General features: G+C 34.1%; 1 protein-coding gene across 5 annotated transcripts in view; it reads left to right on the top strand.

The window, feature by feature from the left end:
- The window catches only part of LOC136038502 (cyclic nucleotide-gated channel alpha-3-like), a gene marked incomplete in the record, with an annotated part of 208,048 nt that overhangs the window by 116 nt on the left and 195,137 nt on the right, over window positions 1-12,795 (top strand). For 2 of the 5 annotated variants that reach the window (XM_065721626.1, XM_065721591.1), the window contains 1 exon segment: window positions 8,647-8,746. 5 annotated transcript variants of the gene reach the window in all.

The following is a 12,795-nucleotide window of genomic DNA, read 5'->3' as shown; positions in this document are numbered from 1 at the left end:
TTTCTTAGGATTTAAAGGGTTTTTGATGTTCCAGGCCCATCTTGCATAGGCTAAGCATAATAAGGAATCATAAGAAAAGTTTTTTGGTTGTTAAAAAGGTTTGTTCTTAGGAAGGCAGCTATCACATTGGTGAGTTAGTCAAACATTCCCGTCTGAAACAGGCCTAGTTTCTAAACCACCCTATATTCTTAGTTGCAAACAAATTTAGAATGATTAGTCCAATGCCTATATTATGTAGTCTCTGTTTGTTGAGATTGTTGTTTAAACTGGGTTTTTAAGGTAAATTAGGGGTAAAATTTTACTTTAGCTACTTTTGGAGATCTTTGAAAGAGGCTAGGTTAGGAAAATGAAACTTTCAGGGATGTGTACAAGCTAAAGTATGTCCCAGGAAGGTATTTCAAGTACCTACCTCCGCTTCTTTTCCCTCTAAAGGGTCCTGAAATTTTTGGGTACCTTAATTTTAGGTTATCAGTTTCTTTTTCTCTGGCCTTAGTTCTGAAAAGACAATTCATGTTGATTGAGCAGAACTTTAAGCCATAACACTGGGTTTTTATAAATTTAGAAATAATCTTTTATGCCAACTCATTATAAGTTAAATATATGGCTGATATTATTTATTCTCCATGAATTTTTGTTTTATTTGATTTCATTGATGTAAGTTGCTTTCTGTTAAAAATACATTTATTTTTTAAAATCAAGCTTCTTCTTTTGTGAAAAAATTGAATTATTTTTCTTGTTATATGTTTTATAAAATGTAAAGGAATGCCTGACCCTTCACTTCAGAGATTTAACTAAAAGTCTTTAAGGCATCATGTATCAAAATACATCTGACACATTTTAATGTTTTTTTGAGATGACATACTACACCATTAAAGTTTTGCATTTGCTTTGCTAAAAATTTGTCTTAAAAAGTACCAAGTTTAAAGAGTTATGTTAATATTCTTCTTGCTGATTAGTATAATTGTTTTTAAAATTCCTTCTGTTTAAAGCATTTTAGAGAGATTCTAAGCTAACCATGGGTATATGGCTGTCACAAATGATTTTGCTCAAATGAGCTGGTGGAAAACAAATAGAACATATAATTTTTATTTTGTTATTATTTCAAGACTAGAATATCACAAAACTAAGCATTTGTAGTGCTGATTGTATCTTAAGTAAATACAATCCCTGATGGAATTTTGTTGATACCTGTCTTAAAATTAAGTTGTGTAAATAAAATACATATTGTTTATGGGACAAAAATGGCAGGAACTATGACTATGATTTGTTTTTTTTCAATATTTTCTTTTTTCAAATAATTTTTGTTCTCTGGTAACATTTTTGTTCCTTCCTAAGTGGCTGGCATTCTAGGTTGAGAATCCTTTTTCCAAAGGGCAGAGAAATAATTTCTGGCATTATCAGTTTATTTGGTTTGAGACAAAGGTCAGTAATGTGACTGTAAGTCCAGCCAGAGCTGGCCCAACCTTTAAAGGTTACATAGAGAAATCTGGGGTCAGTAAGGCAGAAGGGCATGCATAAGCATAGGATGACTGGCCCCTAGCTTCCTATTGCACTTCCTGGCTAAAGGACCACCTGGTCCTTTACTGGACTTGTGACTTAGCCATAGAAACTTTCTTTTAATCCCATTAAATGTAAGTACAAAGGAAGACATGCCAGTAAGGTGGTCTTTTCTTTTCAATGAATTGTTGATGTATAGATAAGAGTGTAGGTTATAAGGGATGGCTGGTGAATGTTCTGCTAGGTTTAAAAATTTAGGGCAATTGCTCAGGCTGGCAACTGAGCCCAAAAGTAAAATTTTGTGAATTGTTTTTCTTTGTGACTGTTATATTTATGTAATGTCAATTATTTTAAAGTTAATCTTCATTGTTTTGTTTTAATTGGCATGGCCCTAGGACTTTAGTGTATTAAAACCTACTTATGTCCATCCATTTTCTATTCAACAGACTGGAGTTCTATTTTTCCTAGCTTCAATAAATATATGTAATTTTGAGACCAAGGGTTACAAAGTAGGTCAAAACTTGCAAATGGAACTGTGTATGACTAATTAATTTGTAAGAAATGTATATCAATTTAAAAATTAAAAAATCAATCATGTAGAAAACAAACAAGACAAATAAATAAAAGTATCCCTTTACAACCATTTAATGCAGTGTCATAAATGTAGGTCATCCTTAAGATTGAAATGAACAAAGCTTCAATTATGAATCTGTTTTCTTTAAACAGACTGAAGGGGCACACCTCCAAGCTATGACAAATTCAATCTCACTTTTGGGCTCTTTCCTTTTCAATGGGAACTTTCTTTGTTTTTTTTTTAACCAAGTAAAAACATTAGGGACAGGATCAGGTATAAGTGACCTTCCACTTAGCATACATACCCAGGGGAAAATCATACAGCCCTATACTAATAATTGTTAATTTTTTGTTGTTCATATTTTTGCTTACAAATAAAGTGAACATACCCCTTGATGCCTTTTTTATGTTCTTTGCAAATATAATAAGTGCACCAATTGCAAGTTCAAATTTAAGCACTTTTTGAGCTCTTGAAAATGACCAAAATATTTCTAGTTTTTGGGTATAAAAAAAGCTTAAAATATTGGTCCAAACTTAATGTTTCATTACTAATCCATTTTTTAAATGTTATATAATCCACAAGCACTGATTTTCCACAATTAAGGTAGATTAATAAATTTTACAATATTATGCTGTTTTCTTCTTCTTTGATGGCAAATTTTCAATTAAAGTATTTGTTTTTGGTCATTTTTAGCAAAATAATGTATGTTTTTCACTGCCAAAAATTTTTAGGTTAGGCATCAAGTGGTATATTCACTTTATTTGTAAGTCAAAACATGAACAACAAAAAATTCAATCCCAACCTGCCTAATTTGCAAATATATAGCCCAAATTATATATTTCCAATGTATTCTATCACCTTTTACTTATCTTTCCATTTTTTGTGTTGCCACAGCTGCTTCAATTAACAGGCACTAGCATTGAGGGATAGATTGGTAGAATCAATAGGAAATATGTAATTTCAGCTATAGAGTTCCATATTAGGAGTATTGGGGCTAAAGTAGAGCAGTGCTGCATGTAGAATGTGTTAGCTGTAATTATTATGTAAATTATAAAGAATCTTTTTTTTAACAGTTTTCTTCTATAGGCCTACAGGTCCTTCTCTTGGCTTATACAACATCAAGTATTGTATACCCAGAGAAGAATAAGTAGCAACAAGCTATATATACATAAGCACATGTTATTTAACAATGACTTCTCTAGTGCTTAACTATGACCACTTAGTAATATTGACAAGAAATGAGTAACAGAAAAAATGAAATTTAGGCTGAATGTCAATTAGGAACTGGATACAGACTAAAGGGGGCCAAAAACAGGGCTGCATGATTGGAGTTCAAAGAAGGTAGTGATTTTTTAGTGAAGTAAACACTTCTCGGCTAATTTAGGACTTTAAATTGATTAAGCTACTGAAATTTTCTTATCCTATGCAATTAAAATATTTTTCCCTTTTCAGAGCATTAAGACAATCTATCACAATAAAAAATATCCAAAGCATTTTGAATGGAATGACTAAAAAAAGACAAATGGAAACCACAATTTGCAATTTTACAATTAGACTTCCAGCCACACAAATTGCATTAGGCTACTCAGCTTGAACTAATTGCTGAAGGTGTATTTGCCTGTACAATTAGAAACTGGCCCGAAGCCACAGCCTCTTCCTTGTCAGAACTTCACATAGCAGTTCCAGTTCCAAAAATTGTAGGGAGTTATATGAACTAACAACAAGTCCTTTCACCTCTTTGACTTCTTCTTCAGAAAAACTAGCCACTGGAAGTGCTATTCTCCTCCAGTCTGCCAACAATGAATGTATACAATTATGAACAATAATACATTGTTATTGATTTGGGAAGTGCAAGTACCTGAGCTACCTGTCCCCAGCAGTTTAAGGCCACTAGGCCGGCCGGTACCAATACGGCTCTTCCTACTCATTCCCGCTCTTTTCTGTACAATCAAAAACTATAGATAAATCAGCATTCAAGCAACACAATATATTTTACATGTGAAAAATGTTGTTATTCTCGTAGTCATCCACAGCTTTTCAAGTGACTCTGTGGCCGGAAAAGTATTTGTTGTTATCTTTTAGGCGTTAGACCCGGATAAGTGGAAAAGTAATCGGACAAGTAAAAGAACACGGGGTTAGTAGCATCAAACTGTAAGGGAGGAGCGACTTCACTAAAAAATAACCAAAATCCCTAAAAGATGGAATTTCGTATCCATTGACACAACAGAGGAACTAGCTTCTTAATGCTGATTTCAAATATACAAAATTCACTAAATTTGAGAAAAGCCTGAGAAAATTACTTGAATTTTTAAATAAAAGTATAGCAATCCTGATGAAACATACACCGACGCTCTACTGATTTACTAACAATGCAAGGCCAATGAAAGACGCACCAGCATGGAGAAAAACGTTGGCGGTGCTCAAAAATATCACCGACCCTGTATTTAGCTATTGTCTGTATTAAGCTATATATTTATGCAGTGTTTTGTTGATTTTGTTGTGCTAAGTAAGCTAACGGGCTAAGTTACTTTGTAAAATTCTATCGACTTTGATGTCTAACTAGAAAATCGGAATAAAAGCTTACAGATATTGTAGGCAGTGGCGTATTTTAGCAGAGGACAGGGGCCTGGGACCCCAAATATTTATTAGAATTTTTTTTAAGAGCCTATTCTCTCACTGGCAGCAATTTTCTTGATTTTGTTGCGTAGTTTAATGATTTATTTCAAGTGGCTCAGATCATTAAAAACTTTTCCCTTTACCTACCCTTTTTGCTTTTATACATCTAGTAAGATTATCCAAAAAATCGTGGTAATGAGCTTTAAGTAACGAGTAACTCGACTAAATAGAAATAGAAACTCTAAAATGGAAAATTTTAATAAGAAAATTTTAATGAAGTCATCTGATCAAAATTTTTAGATATCCATTTTGTTCAGCATAGTTAAAAGACCCAATACTTATGCCTTAAAAATAACATGCCCCCCCACAGCTTTTGTGGAAAGGGATGCAGATATAAGATTTGCCAATTATTTACAGATAGTATTTGTTATTGGGACGTATACAGACGTTTTTTACTACAAGGGGGTGTTTTTTCATGGGAAGAAATTTCCATGGGGATGGTAGTTTCTGGGGCTAAACTCTTCAGGGGAAATTATACACGAGGGAATTAGCTAGAATTCACGTAGGAAATTCTTTTTATTTGACTTAATTTTACATGTTGAAACGTTACGAGAGATTGTTCGGAGGAACATTTCCAGTGCAGATGGAATCGTCTGGTTTTTTCTCGTGGGAGGAGAGGTTTACTGCCAGAAAAATTCTCCATGGGAGGATTCTTTGTGGCAAAAATTCTCTATAGAGGGATTTATCAAAGGAGAACATTTCCATCGGGAAAGACGGGGGGGGGGTCTGGAAAAATTTATACGGAAGGTGATAGCTAGCATGACTTTAAAACGAATTTTTTGTCATATGAAAGCAGGCTAATCAGAATTTTTCTAGGCGGAGCTGTCCAAGGACATTTCCCGGGGATACTTTTCAGCGTGGATGGAATTTTCTGGAGGAATTTCCTAAAGGTGAATTTACACTGGAGGAGCTATCCACGGAGTAATTTTTCGAGTGTCGGATCTTCCATGGAGGGGAGAGGAGGATCTCCTGGTATTATTTGAAAAACGATCAAAAATTTAAAAAACTTCAAATGAAAGTAAGAAGCAAAATTGAAACTTGAAGCGATCAGAAAATATTCCGTGTAAGAGTGGAGCTGCCTCTATCTTAATATATTTCTCTTGTCCCCTTTGCCTTTTTTGTCCCAGTTCCTCAACAACGACTCCTTAAACACAGAGGCCGTTTAATTAGATTAAGAAGCTTTTTTAAAGTACTAAGAAACTTTAGCGTAAAGAGCAAAGGATTCAGGAGGGGGTAACTCCCTTTATTTTGAATTTTTTTGCTCCTTTTAAGCTATAAATTTGTTCCTTATTTTCGGGTGAATAAGCTTGTTTTCCTTTTATTTTTTTTACTTTTAAAATATCTAACTCACGTCATTAGACATAATTTGTCATTCCCCCGGTTATTCCACCCCTGTGTTTAGTTTCCAACGTGTTTCATCCCAAAATTTTAGTTTTTTTTTAACTTTAGTCTTAGATTAAGGGTAATTAGTTTCTGTTTCAAGTGACTCACTGTGTTGTGAAGCGACTAGTTTTTTTCTCTTTTTTTTTAATACTATCCTCAAACCTTGCTCTCTTTTAAACAGGACTTCTCAGTTGCTTCAACATTTCAACCAGGGGAATCGCCCATCCCCTGGGATATTCAAGCTGACAATCCCGTTGGATTGTCATTTTTTTGTTCCTCGAAAAAGGCACTAGGTTAATAGGGGAAGAAGGGGAGATGAAGGGAACAAAATTGCCTACCTATATTTTGAAAAATATATTTTTTTAATGAAACGTGATATCCCTCCAAGATTTCGAAAAATATCTTTAATAAATATTTATTAGAAGCAGAAAAAGTTCTTACCCCCATCCCCTTCATTTTTGTGATTCGGTGGCATTGTTTTTAGCTTGAATATATCCATTATTTTGTCTTTTTACCTTACGAGACCGAGCACAGCTTTAAAAGTTCGAAACATGGGTGAGAGCAAAACTATATAACTATAACGAGACCATTAAAAGCTTTCTCTTTCACTATCAGCAAAAATATGTTCAAAAACCGTTTATAAAAACAATCGATAACGGCCTCAGGTATTTGCAAGATAAATCTTGCCAACACATCAAAGAATCGATTTGGAGAGGTGCATACTCCTTAAGAAGGTCGCTTTACATCAGCCTCAGTTTCAATAATTTCCACTCGTCACAGACACTGGCCACCTTTTTGGCATTAGATACATCTAAAATACGCATTACCACTTCATGGATGGATTTCTATTGGTACATCTGTTGGGGGAGAGGCGGAATCGCCCCTTTACCCTAGATTTTGAAGAATACTTCTCTTTGGTATTTCCAGAAAAAGTATCTTTTAGGGTCCTTTTGCTGAAAAAAAAAATCAAAAAATAAATATAATCTCCCCCTAGATTTTGAAAAACATATTTTGCTCCTCCTACGTTTTCATGATATTATAATGATTGTATAATAGTTCGATACAACAGGATGTCTTCCAATGATTTATTACAACTTCTTGTTTTTTTTTTACCTTGCTATGTTATATTGCATTTCCATAAGACTTGAAAATGGTGTATTGTTTAATTTTTCCAAATGATACACTAACAAGTGTCCACTAATTTTTTTGGGCTCAATATCTGGTACTACTACCTCAGATGCTCTGCATGAATATTCATGGTCGATATCAAGGGTAGCATTGAAGAAGATCTGGCTGATTATTTTCTAGGAAAACAGTTCAAGGCTGTATTCAGGGATGGGGTTGAGGGTTTGAACCCTCCCCCAAATGTTTGTCAGACTCATAAAAGCGTAATAAAAATGCGTAAAACACATTTTGATGTACTTTAAAATTTTGGTTGTCCCCCCCTCTGATAAAAATCCCCCAACTAACAAAATCCTGGTTAAGGCCATGAAATTGTGTCTTCATCATAGTCAAATAAATCCTCAAAATTTCCCAATTTAAAAACTGAAGTTCATTCTCATTCTGTACCTTTGCTAGAAAGACAACCTCCCTACTATTCTGAATAATATTGCTACGGTTTTCTTTAACTGTTTGACTCTTTTTCGCATGGCTTGAGTAAAAGTGTTCATTGTTAGAGTTTAAAGGGAAGGCATAACCATCAAAATCCACAATAAAAACTTTGTGGGCAATTGCTGTGGATTTCCCAGGGTAATCAGAATCAAGGCAATGGACTATATTACCTGTGTAACTTTGACATTCCCTCCCCAGATGCTTTTGCTAGTGGAATGTTAAATAATTTCACAAAGCACTTCACGCAAATATTTTCTAATTGTTATATCCGTAAAATCAACAAAAGAAGATACAATCTTATAGTGTCTACTTATTTTTGGTGGTCATTAATTCCTATTCATTTTGCGTCCAAAAAAATAAAACTACCCTCCCTTCGGTTCGCTTTCTCCTTTTAATAATCTTATGACTATCATACTAGCCCCATAATTTCTATTGCCTCAAATTTTTGTAAATAATGTATTCGTAAAACATAATAAATCTGCTGAAAGTAAGGCTATAAACGGGTGGCATAGGACCACATTCTTCCGCAGAGCACTTTTGTGTACTTGAAAGAAGAGGGAAACAAACTTATTGTGAAGCTTTGTGACTAAGCACAACGCTTACTTCGTTTTTATGCGTGTCGTCTAGCTGGCTCTTTGAACAGTTTTCTAAATAATTTTCTGATTTTCAGAAGTTTTTTTGTGGCTCACAATTAAATCACAAAAATGGATGCACTTATCCTAAATTAACCATTCTAGCATTACTATCCCATTCTAGGATTGGAATGTTGACAGAAAAGAGTCGTGCCTATTTCTTTTCCCGGTTCCAGAAAAGGAAGCAGAGCAAACTCTAATATTTTCTTCTCAATCGATCTCTGCAATATACATTCTCTTGTATCTCCCCAGTTAGTTTTATTCCAGTTTCCGCTGGAATTGAGTCTAGAAATTCTTTTGTTTCAGTAGAAAGGATGCTAGGATATCTCTTCTGTTAGAAACCTTTAGAAGCGTACATTAAATAATCAGAGAAGTATGTAGAATTAATGCAAACATTCAAAGCTAAAGTACTTAGGCTATTCAAAACGCGTTATGGGATTTTTTGCTTCAAAAGATTTTGTCTATATCCATCCCCTTCGAACATGGCAAGTGGAAAGGATCGGCTTGATCTATTTTCTCCCAACATACTTTATTAAATAGTACGGATTTACTCAGGAATGGCCACGAAGCTTTCAAATCACTTTACCATATGTTCATATGTAGTTCCAGTGGCAGATCTAGGGCTCCCCCCCAAATTTGTTACTAATTTTTTAGAATAAATTTGTCAATTTGGTCAATTATTGACACCTTTGTCACATTCCCCCCCCCCAAGATTTTGCTTATTGGCGCCTTTGTTACCTAAAAAGCTCCAAAATTTTGCTCTAGATTCATCCCTGTGCAACTCTTAGTACTTTGTTCTTTTTTGCCTTAATTAACTTCAACCAAAATGTAGGTCTCAAAATACACCTACGTGACTAAAACAAAAAAGGTCAGCATTTCCCTTCAAATTTTGCAAGTGAGTCACTTGATGTATTCTAGAATACCTTTATTAAAACTGGAGCTTGAATAACTTGAATTCACGCTCCTCTATCAAGTGATAGAAAGAATCTCAATTCTTTCTATCACTTGCTTAATGTACTAATTTATAACTTAATATTGTTTTATGCAATTTTATGCTTTTAATTCCCCTAATGGTCCAACTTGTAAAAACTCCATACATGGCCACTTTACCTCATTACCTCATTAACACGACTCTTTATACATCGTGTACCCATTAAATAAATCCCAAATATTTTATTCTAATATTTAGTTCCATTTCCTCATTATTAAAATTAAATTTGCGGTTACCTTCTCCGCTTGATTTCTCTTTTATTTTCTTTAAATGGTAACTTTGCTGGTATTAACATTTCAGCTTTAATTCTTCATCGCCAAATATTCTACCATCTGATTCTGCAGCGTCTGGAAATTTAGCAGTGCACTAGAGACCAATACAATATCATCCAAAAATAACAACACAAATATTTTCAAAATAATAACAGCCCTCTTTCAAAATTAAAGTTATTCCCTAGACTAATGGTTGGAGCTCATATTTTCTGTTAAATATCGACATATTTATACAAATATTAAACAACTTAGGAGGTTGATTACTTATAAGTTGAGTAACTTATGCTATTCCACTCACACAAAAATGCATGTTCATGATTAGTCAAATAAATGGGAGAGCCAATTCTAAACATGGTATCCTTCACCAACTCTATCTACACTGTCGAACGCCTTAGTAAGGTCCGACAATCTCAAATAAAGACAAGTTTTTCCCTTTGCATATTCATCTATTAATGGCTTTAAAATAAACACCTCTATCTGACGTCTGATCCCCAGTTCTGAAATTTCTTTGCTCATTCGTATATAATAATATTTTTATTTAACGAAATAGCTTGCCTAATATCTAATATTTTCTCCGTTACCTTACTTAGGGCAGGAATTACCGTTATTAAACGACAAATCTCATGTGACTTCGGGTGGCATTTCTTAAAAAGTGGTATGAATATTGATTTCATAACATTCACCTGGCCATTGCACTTATGTTAATTCCTTATTACAAATAAAAACTATTACGTACACAGTAATTGATAGAAATACTCAATATATTGTTATTGGTACATATAAACCTCCTTTTACATTGTTAAATATGAGCTTAATTTCCTCATTATTCACTTCACCCACCAATCCATGATCATGCCCCCTCATAAGATAAAGAACCGCTTCTAAGGTCTGCGTAGAAGCCGTAATTTGCAACTGAAGCAGCCTGTACATTCCTTAATTCTTTCCCTTCGCATTCCTTATATAGCCCCAAAACTTCTTAAAATCCTGTTTTTTATTTGAAAACCGTAAACAATATTTAATCTCTTCTGATTCTGAAATCTTTTTTTCTTTTCATTAACCCTTTATATTATCTTCTTTTGTCTTTATTTCAACTAATCTCAAACTTTTATATCTCATATTTTCTTCTAATATCAAACATTTGGTGGTAACGAACTGTAAGTATGAAGTGACCCGGCCCAATAGTAACGAAACTTTAAAAAAGCATAATATTGGTACCAATAGAAATATCAAGAAAATCAGATTTTTATACTGATTAAATAAAAAACAACAAAAACAGTTTTTTTAATTGAAAGTAAGGAGCGACATTAAAACTTAGAACGGACAGAAATTACTTCGTATATGAAAGGGGCTGCTTCCTCATCAACGTCCCGCTCTTTACGCTAAAGTTTGACTCTTTCTCTCAACTCTTCTTTTTAAAACAGTAAAAAACTTTAGTATAAAGAGCAGGGCGTTGATGAGGAAGCAGTCCCTTTCATATACGAAGTAATTTCTGTTCGCCTTAAGTTTTAATGTCGCTCCTTACTTTCAGTTAAAAAAAAACTGTTTTTTTTTGTATTTAATTTCTGAACGTTTTTGAATCAATGCATGATTTTGGCTCTCCGCAGAGGAATAATTAAAACGAAATTTGCATATTTTTTTTTGGCTAAATGGCTTCCTCATAGTTTTGATCGAATGATTTTGAGATAAAAAGAGCGGGGGAGGAAGCCTAGTTACCCTCCGGTTTTTCGGTTACTTAAAAAGGCAACTAGAACTTTCAATTTTTTAAGAATGTTTTTATTAGTATAAGATATACGTAACTTATAAATTAGCTTACGTAACGAACTTTTGTATTCTCATGTTTTTATTACATATATGAGGGGGTTCTCCTCTTGTCAGTACCTCGCTCTTTCAACTAAAGCTTAAGTTTTGTCCCAATTCATTAAGAATGACCCCTGAATCACAAAAGCTGTAGAATAAATAGTTGAAATTACTAAAAATACTTTAGCGTAAAGAGCGAGGTATTAGGAGGAGGTGGGCCCCTCATATGCGTAATAATTTGTGTTCGTTTTAAGTTTTAATGCTGCTCCTTACTTCCGGTTGAAAAAAGTTTTTCATATTTATTTTTTCATTGTTTTTTTTTTAATAATGATTGAAAATCCTCCGCTCCCTTCATAGAAATTTTCTTCCCAATGACAAATTCCTCGATGGAAAGTTCCCCCAACATATCCTCCTCTTCTTATCCCCTTCCCCCAACCGAAAATTCCCCCTGAAAATGTCTGTACACTTCCCAATAACCATTACTATATGTAGCCTAAGCACTGGTCTAAGTTTGTAACTTGTAGCCCCTCCCACGGGGACTTTTGGGGAGTAAGTCATCCCCAAAGACATAGTTATAAGATTTTTCGACTACGCTGAATAAAATGGCTATCTCAGAATTTTGATCCGTTGACTTTGGGAAAATAATTAGCGTGGAAGGGGGCCTAGGTGCCCTCCAATTTTTTTGGTCACTTAAAATGGCACTAGAAATTTTTATTTCCGTTAGAATGAGGCCTCTCGCAACATTCTAGGACCAGTGGGTCTTTACGATCACCCCTGGGAAAAAAACCTACAAACAAACAAAACAAACAGAAAAAACAAATAAACACGCACCGTGATCTGTATTCTGGCAAAAAATGCGAGATTCCACATTTTAATAGATAGGAGCTTGAAACTTCTACAACAAGGTTCTCTGATACGCTGAATCTGATGGTGTGATTTTCGTTAATATTGTATGACCTTTAGGGTGTGTTTTCCCCTAATTTCGAAAATAAGGCAAATTTTCTCAGGCTCGTAACTTTTGATAGGTAAAACTAATCTTGATGAAACTTATATGTTTAAAATCAGAATTAAAATGCGATCCTTTTGATGTAACTATTGGTATCAAAAATCCATTGTTTAGAGTTTCGGTTACTATTGAGCCGGGTCGCTCCTTACTACAGTTCGTTACCACGAACTGTTTGATTTCAAAGTTTCATCAAGTTTACTCTTACCCCTCAAAGTTTACAAGCTTGAGAAAAGTTGCCGTATTTTCGAAAAAAGGGGGAAATACTCCTTAAAAGTCATAGAATCTTAATGAAAACCAAACCACCAGATTAAGAGTGTCAGTAAACCCTAATATAGAGGTTTTAAGCTCCTATCTGT

Source organism: Artemia franciscana, chromosome 2 (genome assembly GCF_032884065.1).
Source record: "Artemia franciscana chromosome 2, ASM3288406v1, whole genome shotgun sequence".
Taxonomy (NCBI): domain Eukaryota; kingdom Metazoa; phylum Arthropoda; class Branchiopoda; order Anostraca; family Artemiidae; genus Artemia; species Artemia franciscana.
This window is presented reverse-complemented; position numbering and strand designations above follow the sequence as displayed.